The sequence below is a fragment of the Vitis riparia genome, chromosome 12 (genome assembly GCF_004353265.1).
Source record: "Vitis riparia cultivar Riparia Gloire de Montpellier isolate 1030 chromosome 12, EGFV_Vit.rip_1.0, whole genome shotgun sequence".
Taxonomy (NCBI): domain Eukaryota; kingdom Viridiplantae; phylum Streptophyta; class Magnoliopsida; order Vitales; family Vitaceae; genus Vitis; species Vitis riparia.
This window is the reverse complement of record NC_048442.1, coordinates 4,545,453-4,563,924: the sequence shown is the minus strand read 5'-3', so window position 1 is coordinate 4,563,924 and position 18,472 is coordinate 4,545,453. Positions and strand designations below refer to the sequence as shown.

General features: G+C 29.3%; 1 pseudogene; it reads right to left on the bottom strand.

Moving 5' to 3' along the window:
- The window catches only part of LOC117925898, a 31,026-nt pseudogene that overhangs the window by 5,233 nt on the left and 7,321 nt on the right, over nt 1-18,472 (bottom strand).

Sequence of the window (18,472 nt, the reverse complement as noted above, 5' to 3'; positions counted from 1 at the left end):
ACTTGACCCATTTTAAAGTCTTTGCCTAACTTGAAAACATCCTAAAAAACTTGTCCCATAATTTTCACATGCATTCATAACTTAGATAGGTATTGTCGACTTTCAAATAACAAAAATGATGAAACTAATTGTTCCTGCTTCACCCATCCTAAAGTCTTTGCCTAACTTGAAATCATCTTTAAAAAACTTGTCTCATAGTTTCACATGTATTTTTTTACTTTGATAGGCCATGTCAACTTTGTTTTTTTTACCCATTTTAAAGTTTTTTCCCAACTTGAAATCAACTTTAAAAACTTGGTCCATAGTTCTCTCATGCACTCATGAATTTCATAGGTAGTGTTGACTTCTAAAATAGAAAAACGACTTGACCCATTTTAAAGTCTTTGCCTAACTTGAAATCATCTTAAAAAGCTTAGCCCATAGTTTCACATGCATTCATGACTTTGATAGGTAGTGTTAACTTTGTGCTTGACCCATTTTAATGTCTTTGCCCAACTTGAAATCATCATAAAAAACTTATACCATAGCTTCATATGCATTCATAACTTTGATAGGTAGTGTTAACTTCCTGTTTGACCCATTTTAAAGTGTTTGCCAACTTCAAATCATCTTAAAAGACGTGTCTCATAGTTTTACATGCATTTATGACTTTGATAGAATGCATGACTTTGATATGTGGTACCAACTAAAAATACCAAAAACCATCGAAATAATTGTGCGTGATTGACCCATTTTAAAGTTTTGGCCAATTTGAAATAGTTTTCACATACATTCATGACTTTGATAGATAGTGTCTGACTTTCAAATAACAAGAGTGACCAAAATAATTGCTCTTGCTTCACCCATTTTCAAGTCTTTGCTTAACTTGAAATCATCTTTAAAAAACTTGTCTCATAGTTTCATATGTATTTTTTACTTTGATAAGCCATGTCAACTTTGGGCTTAACCCATTTTAAAGTCTTTGCCCAACTTGAAATCATCTTTAAAAACTTGTTCTATAGTTCTCACACGCAATCATGAATTTCATAGGTAGTGTCGACTTTTGAAATAGAAAAGTGACCCAACCCATTTTAAAGTCTTTTCCTAACTTGAAATCATATTAAAAAACTTGTCCCATAGTTTCACATGCATTCATGACTTTGATAGGTACTGTCAACTTAGTGCTTAACCCATTTTAATGTCTTTGCCCTACTTGAAATCATCTTAAAAAAATTATCCTATAGTTTCGCATGCATTCATAACTTTGATTGGTAGTGTTAACTTCCTGCTTAACCCATTTTAAAGTCTTTGTCAACTCCAAATCATCTTAAAAGACTTGTTTCATAGTTTTACATGCATTTATGACTTTGATATGTGGTTCCGACTCAAAATGCCAAAAACAATTGAAATAATTGCTCATACTTGACCCATTTTAAAGTCTTTGCCCAACTTCAAATCATCTTAAAAAACTTGTCTCATAGTTTTCACATGAATTCATAACTTTGGTAGTGTCAGCTTCCAAAAAAAAAAAAAACCAAAATAATTGCTCTTGCTTGACCCATTTTAAAGTCTTTGCCTAGCTTGAAATCATCTTAAAAACTCATCCAATAGTTTCACATGTACTTATGACTTTGATAGGTATTGTTTTTAAGTTTGTGCTTGACCCATTTTAAAGTCTTTTCCTAACTTAAAATCATCTTAAAAAACTTGTCCCATAGTTCTCACATGTATTTATGAATTTGATTCACATGTATTTATGAATTTCATAAGTAGTGCCGACTTTCGAATAAGAAAAAAAACCAAAATAATTGCTTGTGCTTGACCTATTTTAAAGTCTTCGCCTAACATGAAATCATTTTTAAAAAACTTGTCCTATTGTTTTACATGCATTCATGACTTTGATAGGTAGTGTCAATTTCATGCTTGACCCATTTTAAAGTTTTTGCTCAACTTGAAATCATATTAAAAAAAAAAAACTTGTCCCATAGTTTTCACATGCATCATGACTTTTTTAGGCAGTGTCGACTTCCAAATAACAAAAATGAACAAAATAGTTGCTTGTGCTTGACCCATTTTAAAGTCTTTGCCTAACTTGAAATCATCTTAACAAACTTATCCCATAGTTTCACATGCATTTATGACTTCGATAGGTAGTATCAAGTTCTAAATACCGAAAACAACCAAAATAATACTCATGCTTGACTCATTTTAAAGTCTTTGCCCAACTTGAAGTCATCTTTGTTTGATTGTGAAGCCTTTATCAGTCTTATAGCACTATGCAAAGGCTATTGGGGGGTTGAGCTCAACTTGTTAACATTTTCTTTTTATTTCTTGAAGGATGACTTTTCCCCTATAGTTGTTATATTTAACCCTCTTATAATATAGGATTTCGTGTGAAAGTTTAGAAGAGAAGGAGAGTATTCACTATTGTAACCTTTGTACCTTCTTTTGATTAGTGGATTATTGAGTGTTAGTACACTCTCTATTAGTGCACTCTGTAGAAGTAGGGATCATATTGATCATTGAACCATACTAAAATTTCATTTATTTTTCTTTATTACTACTCATGTGTGTGGTTGCATTAAGAATCTTAAAAAAAGCTTGACTCATAGTTTCACATGAATTCATGACTTTAATAGGTAGTGTAATGATGTCACTTATCTCCTTGAATTTCTTTTTGGAAAACATATTCTAGAGGTGACAAGAAACTTATCAAATTTCAATCTGACCTCACCTTTAGACAAGGCAATCACCTAAAGGCCTCACTCCATAAAAAGCTCCAAATTTTTGTTATTATTACTTTATTTATTTCTTCTGGTTTTTATTAGCTATTTTAAATAATTATTCATAGTTCTTTATTTTAATTAAATGATAAAATAAAAAGAAAAGAAAAATGAAATAAATGTCCAAACTTGTATAATTATCTAGATATTTGTTTGCATTGAGACATTGGTTCAACTAAACATTTATAGTCATTAGAATTTATCATTTTAATTGTATTATTCTAAAAAGAGAATCTATTGATTTCATTTTGAAAACCTACAAGTTTTAATAAGCCCTTTTGTCTTTCTCAATTCCGTAAATTTTATCTCATGCTATCTTTTTCACATAGTAGCAAAAGAATTTTAATTGAAATACACAAAAGAAATAAACTATATGTCCTACATACAAGTCTAATAAGAAAAACCTTTAGAGTTGGATGCCCACTAACTTCCTCTCTAAAGATGATTCTACCTTTCTAATTGGCACACAAGAGTCTTCACTTAAAAATATTAAAATAAATTGGATTAACATAAGATCTAGTGAATAGTTGTGATACACAAGAGTTATGATGAACAAAATAGATTTAGAACATGTCAAAAGTCATAATAGGATTTAAGGAATATATGACATTTAAAAATATGTAATCATGATTTTAAACATATCTATGGTCAATCTACTAGTTATACGTAATTAAGCCTTTACTACTTGTGATAGTACCTCATCAACACCATTTTTAGGGTCTCATTATCTTGAATCACACTACCAAGGAACTCATTTCCTAGCCATCCATCAAGGGCACAATGGAGCATAATTTACCACTTCAGACTCTTCCATATAGCCCAGTATCAAAACCCACAATACTAGTGTATGATCCATCCCATCCCTTTGTACATAAGTGGTGTAAAGTTTCATATCAAAGCAAAATGAAACACCTCATTGATATATGTGTTATGTATGATACCTGTTATATATAAATCTCCAAAACTATAACAAATAATTTAAAATTTAACAAAGTATGTAATTGCATTATTGTACACATATGCAAGGTATTAAATAATTACTTGAAAAAGAAGTGGTATTTATTTTTGCAAACTTAATATTAATCATATGTGTTTTGACCAAATAGAAATTTCACATATGCCTCATACTAATAATCAAATTGCACAAGTAATGTATAATGCATATAAGAGAGATTTATTTTAGGAAAATTTACTAAAACCATTTATATTTTAACTATTCACAAAAATCTTTGTAATCGAAATAACAACAGAATTTGCAGTATAATGGCACCTGAAACTATGGATCCTCTCCTAATTAACAAATGAATACTTTTAGATTTGGAAATTTCATAAAAGATGGCTAAGATCCTATAGCCCTAATTGTCTTCTTTCACATGAACGACACCTAATAGTCTTCTGTCACCTAGACAACACCTTAGACTAAAATTGATGAACTTGAAAATAAGAATTTAGGAAAATGGAGTCCAACTTGTGTAAAACTTGAACCAATGAGTCTATCAATGGTATATATACTTTGAAAATTGATAACTAAGTCAACTGGTCATTGAAAGAGCATCAACTTAGTCTCAACCTCTATTAGTTCCAAATTTGCATAAAATAGCACATGCTAAAACACACTTATTTTCTCCTTTTTTTACCAAATAATCCAAGTTCCATAAATTATTAAACTATCCATGTTTACTCAATGACAAGTCTAAAAATTTATAAAAATAATTTAGAAGTCTAAAACTAACTCAAATAGTAATACAATCCAAAACCCAAAACTTTCTTAGCACATAATGTTGAAAATCTACCAAACTTTACCAAATCTTTTTCTATACTAACCAAATTTGAATCAAGTTGAATTGGATTCTTTAGTTTTGTTTTCAAATATACTAAAATTTATTAAAAATAACTAGAGGTAAATATTCTTAGGCTATATTTGGTTACCGGAAAGTACAAAGGAAAGAAAAAAAATGCTAAGGAAAATGATTTTCTCATGTTTGATTGTCCTATAAAAAATATAAAAGAAAATCAAATATAATTAAAACTAATTAAAAACTTATGTATTTTTAAATTATTTAATCTTTATATTGATGAGTTAAAATAAAAAAAAAGAGTTTGAAGTAACAAAAAAAATAATTTATCAACTTTTAATCTATTTTTTTATTTTCCTTCACTTTTTCTTTCCTTCTACTTTTCCTTTGTATTTTCTTTCCCTCGCATTTTCCCTCAAATTTTCTGGGAACCAAACATAGCTTTAATGAAAACATTGCAAAATTGAAACTATGTTTGAAAACATTATTAGGTGAACCCACAATCTATTGAACTAACATATGGAAAACTTACCAATTGGCCTTGTTTCAACTTCTTATTACAATTTAAAAAATAAAAGAAAATAAATAAATAAATCCCTAGATGGGACTGAGGAACAAGCACTGTGGTTTTGTTGACCATGAATCAAGACTTCCATGCTCACATAAGCTCCATTTTGATCCAAGGTTGCTGCGAAAATTAGTAACAGTTAGCAGGAACACTCAAGTGAAGCATCGATAACCATAATTTATGGGGATATAAAGCTGTTCAACAAGATTAATGCATTTGTGAGGCTCAGAAAAATCATAAAAATCAATGTTAGAGACAAAATTTTGTAAAAACAAATCTACAAAACCCTCAACAGTTGTGGCCATAGCTAAAGACCAAGATGGGAGTTAACAATTTAATAATGCTGATGAATGCTTCATTGACTGCTCTACCATACTAGACTTTGACTGAATGCCCGTCATTTGTTGAAAGACATGAAGTTCCTCACATTCTCGAGTAGGAAGAATCTTGGCCAAAAGTAATCAACAAAGGATGAGACGGCCAGGATCATTTCACACTGAACTTTTCTCCAGCTACTTTGGTTAAACAAATTCATCCCAGAGAAACCTTGTGAAGATAGCAGCCTTGTTTTAGCTCTTTGAATAGAGTGAAAAACAGAACAGAAGTTGATCAAACCTGGCATGGGGGCCCCCCATTAATAAAACCAACTTGTCCAAGCATCTGGTGACGCAGAGTATTTGGCAGCCTCAGAGGTAGAGACAGTCATCGCATCACAACCGATTTATGGGTCGATTACAAATTTAGAGACAGAGAAAAAGAGATTTTCGTTTTAATGAAACCATTCACCTCAGAATCGAACTGCAATTCTTAATACACATCAATGATTCTGGATGATTGAATTTTAGTGCATCCCCAGCAGCCTTTTCATATTCAGCAGCCCACCTGCAAAGTTACTGACAACACCTGAAAAACCTTCTTACTCTACCCAATATAAGCTTTTACAGAAATAATCAATTTATAACAAATTTACATGGAGAAGTGAGGACCCTCTTTCACCTCCATGACTCATCAGCTCACCCAAAGTAATCATGGAAAACGGCTTTGACAATGGTGGCCACTGTGCCCACTCAGCCTTGTAAACAGTACCATATCCTCCGGTGACAATACACTGTTTTGAACTGAAATTGTTGGTCCCCTGTATGATGTGTTCATACAACAATTCCCCATCATGGCCCCATATTGCAAATAGATCTTCAACATCTTCTTCGGTTGACTTGATGTTTCTCTTCCTCAATTTTTTGAAAAGAAAACAAATGCCAATAAAAGCAAATAAGATCAACAGAGTTCAAGATGATGCATCTTTCCAATTTCGTCGGGAATGCTATCCACAAATCTATTCTCGCTCAAGTTCAAGGATGATAATTTCCAGAATCTTCCTAGTTGTTTGGGAATTGGACTGCTTAAGTTGTTTGATGCCAAGTCAAGGGTTTCAAGATAGGATAAGTTTCCCAATTCCAAAGGAATACTTCCTGAAAGATCGACTGTTGTTGCCTAGCAACAATTTGAACAATAAGGGCAACATACCCAATTCTTTTCGGATCTTCCCACTTAGATGATTGGTAGAGAGATCAAGTTGTTGCAGTCGAATTGCTTTCACAAGTTGAGGTGGTGTAGCACCAGAAATATTGTTGTTGGAGATGTTCAGGCTTGTGAGCATGTGGCACTGCCCCCATTTCTCAGAAAGCTCACCATAAAAATTGTTACTGCTTAGATCAATATAATTTAGGTTTAGGTATACACCAAAACTTTTAGCTATGTCTCCGATAAGTTGGTTTCATTCAAGCTAAACTCTGAATAAGCCATGCAGCTTTTCAAGCTCTTTGGAATAGGACTGATGAAATGGTTTCCAAAGGCGGAAAAGTTTTCAAGAACACTACCACGACATATCTCTTGTGGTAGTTAGCCAATGAAGTGATTCTCAACTGACTACAAAGATTTCAAATAAGTGATATTATTCATTTCTTGAGGAATGGCACCACTGAATCTGTTGTAATGAAGTACCAAAAAGGTTAAGCCGGACAAGTTTCCTATGGAAGCTGGTATTGAACCATTGAGACTGTTAAATGATAAGTGAAGATCATCAAGCAATCTCAACCATCCAATTTCTTGAGTGATGGAACTAGAAAGCTTGTTCTTAAAAAGAGACAAAATGGTTAAGTTCCTCAAGTTACATATGGAAATACGGATCGGGCCAATGAGATTATTAGTTGACAATGCAAGAATATTAAGAGATTGCAACAATCCAATTTCTTAAGAGATGGAACTAAAAAGCTCATTCTCAAAAAGATGCAAAGTGGCTAAGTTCCTCAAGTTTCCTATAGGTGGGGGGATTGGACCAATGAGATTGTTAGCCGACAAATTAAGAACATTAAGAGATCTCAACAATCCAATTTCTTGGAGGATGGAACTAGAAAGCTCGTTGTAGAAAAGATGCAAAGTATCTAAGTTCCTCAAGTTTCCTATAGGTGGAGGAATCAAACCAATGAGATCATTAGTTGACAAATCAAGAACATTAAAAGATCTCAACAATCCAGTTTTTTGAGAGATGGTTCCATAGAGGTAGTTGTTATAAAGATTAAGAGCACGGAGGTTGGAGAGTGTTGTGAACTTGAGATTATGGAGTGTACCACTCAAACCACAATTGTCAAGGTCTAAATTGGAGATACTTCCTAACTCGTGACAAATCACTCTAAACTAATGATGGCAAGAATTGCATCTAGACTAAGAAAAGAGGAAAGACTGGGTTTGATTCTCAAGATTAGCCTTCCATTTTAGAAAAGCAAGTGCTTCCTAATTCTGTTCAATATTCAAAAGAGAAGTGGTAGGTGCAGAAGCAGATGCATGTAAAAATGACATGGAATGATGGTATTGAATATACAATGAAAAGGAGAAATATGAAGAAGCAAGTAATGATGATGAATTCGCAGAGTGAGGAATAGGATGAAGAATATTCAAGGGCCATTGTTGAATCGGTAGAAATGAAGTTATTAGGGGGTTTAGTTGGAGTGAAGGATGAAAAAGAAACACTTATTTCTAGACTTAAATGTGATGCATCCAACATTTCCATTAGTTGGTGTTGACATCCAACTACCTCTTTATCATCTACGGTAAATTGAATTGGAAAGGATTATATATATGAGCTCAATTTCAAACATATTTTATTTTATTTTGTCAAAATGATCTTAGTTTTTTAATTAAAATTTTCACTTGCAATTACATACGAAATAATTAAAAATATTCATTTTTCACTCCATGTACTTTTTAAATATAACCTGTTAAAAATTAACAATTATAATTCTTTTTTAGAAGTGATGACCAAATATGCCCACATCAACAACCTAGTTGATACTGGAATTTCACTTGATCGACCAATATTACTTGTACATATGCCTTTACATAAACCACCTAATATGTTTTTTTTTCAAAATTAATAAATATCGACTTCAATGAGAGCAATATTAAACTATAAAAAATTTGCAATGAATACTTGTTTTTTTTGTAGGCTTACATTTTGTATAAGATATATATATATATATATATATTATTTTGCATCAAGAAATTGAAAAAAAAATGATTTATTTGTTACTCATCAAACAATTGAGCTCATGCATGGAATCACATCTCATTAATTCTTCATGAAGAATTGGCTTGTAAGAGTTTGATATTTAATTATAAATATGTAATATTTAGTAAGTTGATTACATTTTTTTCTTTGATTTGGTTTAGGCTTATAAAATTATTAGTTCTCAAATATCTTATTTTAATTATATTATATAAGAATATATATAATTATTATTTTCATAATATTTTTAAATTTCAAATTTCTAGAATTTTTAGTAAGCTAACAAATGTTAATAGTCTGAAATATTTTGTTCATTACCATTTTTTCAATCAAATTATTAGCCTTCAAATATTTTTATCTTAATTATATAAAATAAAAGCAAATATAATAATTGTTTTAATACAAACAAAGATATTTAATTACTAATTTTTAGTCTTAGCTTGTAAAAAGCTTAACACTCAAGAACATTTAGGTAAATAAGTATGTTATCCAAAATTATACATCTAGCTATTACATAAATAAAGTGTTAACATTCATATTAAAAAAAAAAGTTACCTAAGAGTGTGTAACAACTATGATATTGTAGCAGAACTCAAAAACAAATTTCTCCTCTAAGTAGAATTTATATGAAAACTTTATTTATTTTCATATTGTATTCAAGTAAGGATATGTTGTGAATTAATTTACAACTAAAATTTTTTGTATGTATTGTTTATTATTATTGTCATTAAAGGAGATTTCTTACTTCTCAATTAAAATTAGAGATGTAGATATGAACATAAAATGCCCTTAATTTTTAATTGAATGTGTTTTTAATCAAGACTTTTGTTGTCTTGAATACAGCGGAAAAGTCATTGCTTTACTAGTTTTTATCAATAATTGTTTTCAAGGAATCTAGACCCAATATTCATATTATCAATGGTAGGCATTAGTGATCCTAGTTGATGTGAGTGGTCTAATCAAAATGAAGTATATATGAGCTTCATGTATTAAATCTTACTATTAAAATAAAAAGAAACTATTGAATCCATTGTATTAAGGTTAAGTAATAGCTATAAGAATGGTGGAACCTAGATTAATTTTTCTCCTTTTTAAAAGGTGAAATTTGTATTGGAACTTCATCTATGCTAAGGCATAGCACAAATGAAGGGACATGCTTTCATGTAGAAATAAAATAGAATTTCATTTTCTAAATAGAGCTATTTTAACATTATTGTAAATAATTTCTTTTACTTCTTCCTTCTCAAGATTCAAGAACTCAAATATATTTGCTTCACAATATTTCCCATCCAAACATTCTCATAAATTCTTCATGAACAATTGGCTTGTAAGAGACTGATTTATATATATATATATATATATATATACTTTTTCTTTAATTTGGTTTAGGTTTCTAAAATCATTATATATCAAATATCTTATTTTAATTATATCAAATAAAAATATATAATTATTATTTCTTAAGATAGTACTATTAAATTACTAATCTTTAAAAATTCTATTATGGTAACAAATGTTAAAAAAAATATTACTATTTTTTTAAAACTATTAGTCTTGAAATAGTTAATTTGCTTTTATTATATAAAAAGAACAAATATGATAATTATTTTTGTATAGACAATGATATTTAATTAGTAAGTTTTAGATATTCTTAACATTTAAAAAGAAGAAGACTTAACATTTAAGAATATTTTGATACCACTTTAAACAAATATATTATTCAAAGTTATACTTCTAGCTCTATTAGATTTAAGTTAAATAAAGTTATAGTCAAAATTCATATTAAAAAACAATTTTTACCTAAGAGTAATTCCTATGAAATTGTAGCAAAACTCCAAAATAAAAAAAAAAAATCCTTTAAGTAGAATTTATATGAAAACTTCATTGATTTAAGTGTGCATTAAAAAAATGATTTGTGTTGAATTAATTAATAAACTTAAAAAATTATTTGTACTGTTTTATTAGTATTAAAAAAAGATGTCTTTCTTGTCAATTAAAATTACATATTTAGATATATATATATATATATATATATATATATATATATATATATATATATATATATATATATATATATATATATATATATATATATACATATATACTTATATAGAATTCTTTTTCCAATTGTAAGTTCTTAGTCAAGAGTTTTGTTGTCTTGGATAGGGTGAAAAAGGTGTTGCATTCCTAATTCATACCAACAATTGTGTGGAAAAGTCGTTGCGTTCTTAATTCTTGTCTACAGTTGTTAGTCAAGATTTTTATTGTCTTTAATAGGATGGAAAAGTTGTTGCATTCGTAATTCATATCAACAATTGTGTGGAAAAGTCATTGTATTCTTAATTCTTGTCAACAGTTGTGTGGAAAAGTTGTTACTTTACTAATTCTTATCAATAATTGTGTGGAAAAATTGTTACATTAATAATTCTTATCTACAATTGTAAGTTCATAGTCAAGACTTTTGTTGTCTTTGATAGGGTGGAAAAGTTGTTGCATTCCTAATTCATATTAATAATTGTGTGGAAAAGTCGTTGCATTACTAATTCTTATCAATAATTGCATGGAAAAATTGTTGCATTACTAATTCTTATCAACAATTGTTTTCAAGGAATTTATACCCAATATTCACATTATCAGTAGTAGAAGTCAATGATCCTAATTGATGTGAGTAGTCTAATCAAAGTGAAGTATATATGAACTTCATTTGTTAAATCTTAGTATTAACATAAAAAGTAACAATGGAATCCATTACATCAAGGCTTGAGGAATAACAATAATAATATTGGGGATCTAAAGTAATTTTCTTTACCCTAAGGTAAAATTTGTATTAAAACTCCATCCACTTTAAAGCATAACACAAAGAAAGTTGTAAGTACAACATGCTTTTATGTAAAAATAAAATAGAATTTTATTTTCCAAATAAGGTATTGTACAATTATTGCAAATAATTTTGTTACTTCTTTCTTTACAAGAGTCAAGAACTTGGAGAGACTTGCTTTACAATGTTAAACAAAGGTGCATTTATTTAAAAGTGGCTTGTGCTTTTACACTAAGTATTATGATAAAGGACATGTTCAAAATGTAAATTATGTTATTTCTTTCTCTCTCTTTTTTTTTTTAAGTAATATGGCATTATTTTAATTTAATTTTCAAGTTAATTAAGTAGAAAACTTAGATCATGAGTTGGACATAATGACAATAAATTTTTCCTATTAATAGATTTAACAATAAAAAAGATGGTTTTGTTTTTTTTTTTTCAAATACATCTATAAGAGCATTTATACTATGTTTTTTATATAGATATGAAGGAAATGAAAACAAAAAAATTCCCATCATTGAATGTACTATACCCAATTCAATTTAGAAAATTTATTTTTGAATATTTGTGGTTTAGTTTACAAATCTTAAAGAAATAAATAAAAGATGGCTAAACATTCAGGGCAAGAAAAATCAATCCATTCAATTACCCATGGAAATGATAATTGACCATGTTTAATGGGTTTTGAAGTCTTAGTCTAATATTTTAACTACCAATAATAATAAATAAATTTATAATATTGACTAAGAGCTTATTTGGAAAGTATGGCTAAAAATGATTTTAAATTCTTGAAGAGTATGTCTTACTAAAAATTAATAATTTGCAAAAAAATATTAAAGTTAGAAAATGATTCATAATGCTTCTTAAATAAACACTTGATAAACATTTCTTTTAAAATATATTTTTTTAAAACATGAAAAATATTAGAATTTCCAATAAATGTTCATGTTAAAAAAGTACATTTTGCAATAATTTTTATTAAAAACACTTTCAAATATACCTATATCCCTTTTTGTTTGGAGTATAACCTATGAAAGCACATTTTTCAACTCTAGGATCAAGTTAGATCAAAATTTGTTAGGTATGTGAACAAATAATATGCAATCGAAAGCTTGTAAAAAGAGATTTTTGGGGTACTCCAAAGGAGTGATATATTTTAAAACTTGGGTGGGCATCCTATTAATTAAATAAGATATTCTTCAAACAACTTCTCCCGATAAATAATTTGGAACATGCATAAAAAAACATTATGGCATAGATCACTTCAAGTAAATGTTTTTTTTTTTTTTTTTCTCTCTAACACAACTCCATTTTGTTAAAGAATATCATGACATGTAGATTGATGTTGGATACCTTTTTCTTTTAAAAAAATTTTCAAGCATTTATTAAAATATTTCATTCTATTATTAAAGCCAAATAGACGGATTTTTATTTGAAATTGATTTTCACCTTATTGTAAAAATCTTTGAACAACTTTTCCGCTTCAAATATTTCATTGGTGTGATCATTCATAAAAGTCACAAACCCATTTTTTCATAGATAAAATGGTAACCTTTAAAGGACTCCAAACATCACTATGAATTAAATCAAATGGTTTTGAAGCATGATAGTGTTTGGAGATATAAGTATCATGATGGATTTTGATAAATGACAACTCTCTGCATTCTAATATAATAATATAAATTTATTTTTCCATTGTTTTCATTTTTTTTCACCACACAAGACTAGAAACCAAGGGAGAATAAGTCGGTGTCACAAGCGATGTGGCCGTTACAAGAGAAGAAATCGTTCCCCGCGAAAAGAGCAAGGCGGTTGGTTTGAGTCGTTACAGCGCGGGAACATAACTGGTAGGCTGTTTTACACACTTCAGGTAGGGTGCGTCGCAGGAGATAACTAGGGAGGCGAAAGCTCATTTTTTCGCCATTTTCACAAATGTTTTTCGCTGCAATTGGTTTTGTACCTACCTCCGGGAAGTAAAACGCGTCGTTTTGGGCTTGGGCTTTTAAAGTAAAGGGCTAAAACCACTGTTAGAAACTGGACCTGGCCCAGTTTGAGTAAGCAGAGGCATCTTACTCTTTTCTTTTGCTACATAAATAATTACTTCCATGCTAATCCATTTTAAAATTGCTTTGATTCAAAACAAAAATAATTTTAATATTTAAAAAATATTTTAATTAAATAAAAATATTTTCATGGACAAAGTATTGGTCTCTTTATTCATTTATTTTTTCAATATCTTAAATACCTAAATATTTTAAAATATTATTTTTTACCTTTAATTTTTACATTTGAAATATATACTCCCCAAAACAATAATACTTTATTTTTTTGGTAATAAAATTGGATTCCTGTTTTTTATTTTGCAAAGTTATTTTCCTTTATTGTTTTTTCCTTTTTTAAAGTTTATGATTTTTGTTATAAAAATTATTACTAATAAAAATTCATTGAGATGATGTATTAACATAGATGCTAGTAGGATAAAATAATGTTTTTAACACTATTAGATATTATTGCAAAATGTGAACACAACATTTATATATTGGACTTAAAACATAAATACGCTAAAAGTATAATGCATTAGGACAAGCCTTAATTTTACTTTTTAACAATTATAAAAACAAATATTTTTATTGTACTATTTTCTTAATAGTTATATTACAAAATTAAACATTTTAAAATTTATGAAATCTATATAATAAAAATTATAATAGCTTTATATTTTTAATTATCAAAATGAAACAATAATTGGTAAATTTAATATATTATATATTATATTATTATTTTGGATAAGTTCTTGATAATATTTTTAAAATAATAATTAATAAAATTATAATTTATAATTAATTTTTATATTTTATATATGGATTAGTATTAATATTATTCTTATTTGATAGGTTAATAATAAATAGGAAAGAAAAAAAAAGAAAATAGAGAAAAGACAAGGTAGGGATATGCTTGATTTTAAAGTGGAAAGTACGAGGATATACTTAACTTTTTGTATTTTGTGTCACGTGGAAGACTTATTAAAGTTGGTGACCCATTTGGGACATTATCATCCATAACTTATCCTATATGGAAATTTTCCTTAAAATGTTTTACTAGGACAGAAAATCCCTCCTCAAAGCACATGAGGATATTTATGAACTATTTGAATGGAAATTGGAGGTAAAATCAACTATAAGAGTGACTTAGTTTAGTGGAATATATAGTTAAAAGATAAATCTCACTCAACTATCTCTTTGCCTATAAGACAAAACTCATTGCCTTGTATAGTGGGATAAAAAAGCAAATAAATGGGTTCTTTTTAGTCAAAAATGTGTTCCATGATCATATCACAAATTTAAGTTAAATAAAAACTAAAAATTTCTAAATAAACTTTTTATTAAAATGATTTCTCAATGGTGAAGTAAATTAATCTTACATATTTTTGTACCCAAGTTTTTTTATTTTTTTTTTATTTTTATTAAAATAGGTGGAGGTGTTTAACAATTCTCCTTATCAAATCCTAGTCCTAAACCTAATTCAAATCATAATTATTTCTCGTTTCTTTTCTTTCCTTTCCTTCAATTCTATTATATTTAAGTACTTAAATTAAATCATTAACTCAATTTATCAAATTCATCATAAGGATCATGTAAAAATCTTTTAAACCACTTAGTGGATCCACTCGTCCATTATTCATGATTGATTGATCAATGTAAAGATTACAATACCATTTATATGTAATTTAGAGACTCTCCCCCTAGATTTATACATATGAATTGCTATTAGAAAAAGAAAAAAAAAATTCAGCTCAGAAACTGGGACAAGGGATAATAGAAACTCATCAATGCTTATAGCTAGTGCATAATTAGAATGAAGAGGACACTATTAAATAGAGCAGGTTGTCCTTTTTGTTCAATTAATCGATTATTCTAGTTGGGAAATATACCAAACATGGGTTCTTGAATTAAATTATTGTACAAAATGTCTCAAAAGAAAATGTTACTTGACTTGTTTTATATACATTTGTTTGCAATTGATTAATTTGTACTAATAATTAAGTGTTATTTCTATAGAGCTCTTGTTTATTTTTAAAAAAATAAAAAATAGTAGCAATTTCTATATAAAATAAGAGAAATATTAATATAGTGTTTTTTTTAAAATTGATTAAATAAATTAAAATATTAAAAAATTATTATATCAAATTTTAAAATTTTTGAAAAAGATTTTTTAAGAATATATAGTAAGTTTATACCTTTTATATAAAAATTTCTATTTTTTACCAAAAAAAAAGTTATATTTAAAAAAAATAGGAAATGTATAGAAATGAAACATAAATGCTTAAATAAGATTTATCGAATAATGACATTTTACTTAAACCAATAAAAAAACAATTCAAATATTAGTTGTCTAATGAAACAATTGTTTTGATCAAACCCTTCACAACCCAATTAGTATATGAAATGGAATGGGCACATATAACAAGAATCTTCTCAAGAAATTCAATCTTTGTTAGATTTAGAAACAATATCGCAAATCCACTAAAATGTTCCATCATGTATCATAGAACAAATTTTAAAAATAAATATATTAATAATCCATGAAAAATCCACATACATGCTCATATGCACCTCGAAAATCGATAAATTTAATTCCCAAAATAGAGAAAATTAGGATTATGTGTAAAAGATAAAAAAAAATATTTTTAAAAATATGACTAACTTTTCATATTTTTAATCAAAAAGGATAAAAACATATTTTATTTCATATGAAGAAACTCTTCACTCAAAATTACACTTACCATTTTCACTAGACAATAAGAAAAAGTTTTATTTTAAAACTTTTAAATGTCACATTGTAAAATAATTACCGATTAAATTAAGGATATTGTCTACAAATTAAGTTCTTAGTATGAAACCTTAAAATTGTTTTTTTTTTTCTGATATAAATTTGTGTTGTCATATAAGTTGGTTTTTATTTTATTTTATTTTATGAATACTAATAAAATTGTTGGTCGAAATGCCTGACCTTTGTTGAAAAACATGAAGATCCTCACATTCTCAAGCAGGAAGAACCTTGGCCGAAAGTAATCAACAGAGGATAAGAACGCCAGGATTATTTCACACTGAACACTTTACCCCAGCTACTCCCTGTGAAGATGGCAGCCTTGTTTTAGCTCTTAGAATAGAGTAAAAAAAACAGAGCAGAAGCTGATCAAACCTGGCATGGAGGCCCCCCCATTAATAAAATCAACTTGTCCAAGCATCCGGTGATGCAGATTATTTGGCAGCCTCAGAAGTAGCGACATCGGCATTGGCATTCCCGCACTCCTCCACGACAGCTCTGCATCACAACCAATTTACGGGTCTATTACAAATGAGAGAGAAAAAAAAAGAGATTTTCATGTTCAGTAGCCCACTTGGTTACTCATACACCTGCAAAGTTGGAAGCAACAGGAGGTAAAATCATCACATTCTTTAACATAAATGTCATCAAATAAGACTCTTTGGCCGATACATATATAGATACAAATGGACTACCTGCTTGAAGGGCCCTCCAAAGAAAAATATGTTCCAAAGGTTGCAAGGACATCACATGATGGCAGATCATGCTTCTGAATAACCTGCACATTCCACCCTTCTAATATCTTAGAAAAATAATATAATTGTAGCATTATATTATAATAGAAGTTAAAAAAACAAGAGAAATTATCCACGATTGCTTGCATCTACCTCATGGATGTCATAACAGTATGCCTTCTTGCTTTTACAGTAATAATTTATCGATAAAAAATTTAGATGGAGAAGATGACCCTCAGCTAATTTCACCCCATGACATGACCAAGCAACTCACCCACAGTAATCACAGAAAACGGTTTTAACAATGGTGGCCACTGTTCTGAGAGTGCTCGAGCAACTTGTTGCATGGTTGGCCGAGATTGAGGATTGACACACAAACATGCAAATGCCAACTTCACTGCAAGCACTACTTCTTCTGCCACTTGGTGATGATGTACATGAGGAGGACGCTGATAATGACAGGGATGAGATGAGTTCTCCAGGATGCCTTCCCATAATTACTTCCAATATCACAACACCGAAGCTATAAACGTCAGTTTTACTATCCACCTTCATCGTGTAAGCAAGTTCTGCAAAGAAGATTAGATCATGCTCTGCTCTGCTAAGCAATTATAAAAGTTGCATATGATGTATAGAGGTCGTTTAGAGATAAGCAAGGCACTAAGAAAAATGTACCTGGAGCGGTATAACCAAAAGTTCCTGCAAATGAAGTCCAATTAGATGAGTCTGACTTTAAAAGCCTAGCCTTGCTGAAGTCAGATACAGGAGCTTCATATTCTAAATCTACAAAACATTGTTGCTCGATATTCATCTGCTCTTTGGATCATGTTCTCCTTGAGTTACTTGTTTCTTCTTAACAAAAAAATATGGTTTGTCACCCATTTCAGAAGGGAATAAATAAGAAAAACTAATAGCTCACGCTAATAAGCATCCAAAAAAAGAAGTGATTTCAACAGTTTGGGAATTATTACTCTCTCAAAAGCCTATGAAAAAAATGTAAAGATACATGTTAGGGTCCTAAAAAAGGTGCAGACACATGAACGAAAAACCTAATTTCATCCAAAAAAAAGGAGTCGCATCTGCCTTCTTGGATCTCCCCAGCTCCAAGCACAAGTCCAAAACGGTGACTGTCACAAGAATGAAGGTTACAAGAAATCCATAGCCTGTCTTCCACCCCAAGCCTGCTTCTGCCATGCAAAGTCCAATCACAATATTCAGAGCTTCCAAGAAGAGAGCAAGTCTCCCTACCAAATGATGTTACCAGTTCCAGTAATTGCGCTGTTCGGCTGTCTTGTCCGACCTTAGAATCAATGCCATTACCTGAGAAGAAGAAAACTTAGTTTTCAGCATGCTTGAAGAAATATATTTAGTTAATGTCGAGTGAAGGCCCAGGCAGAGTGAAAAC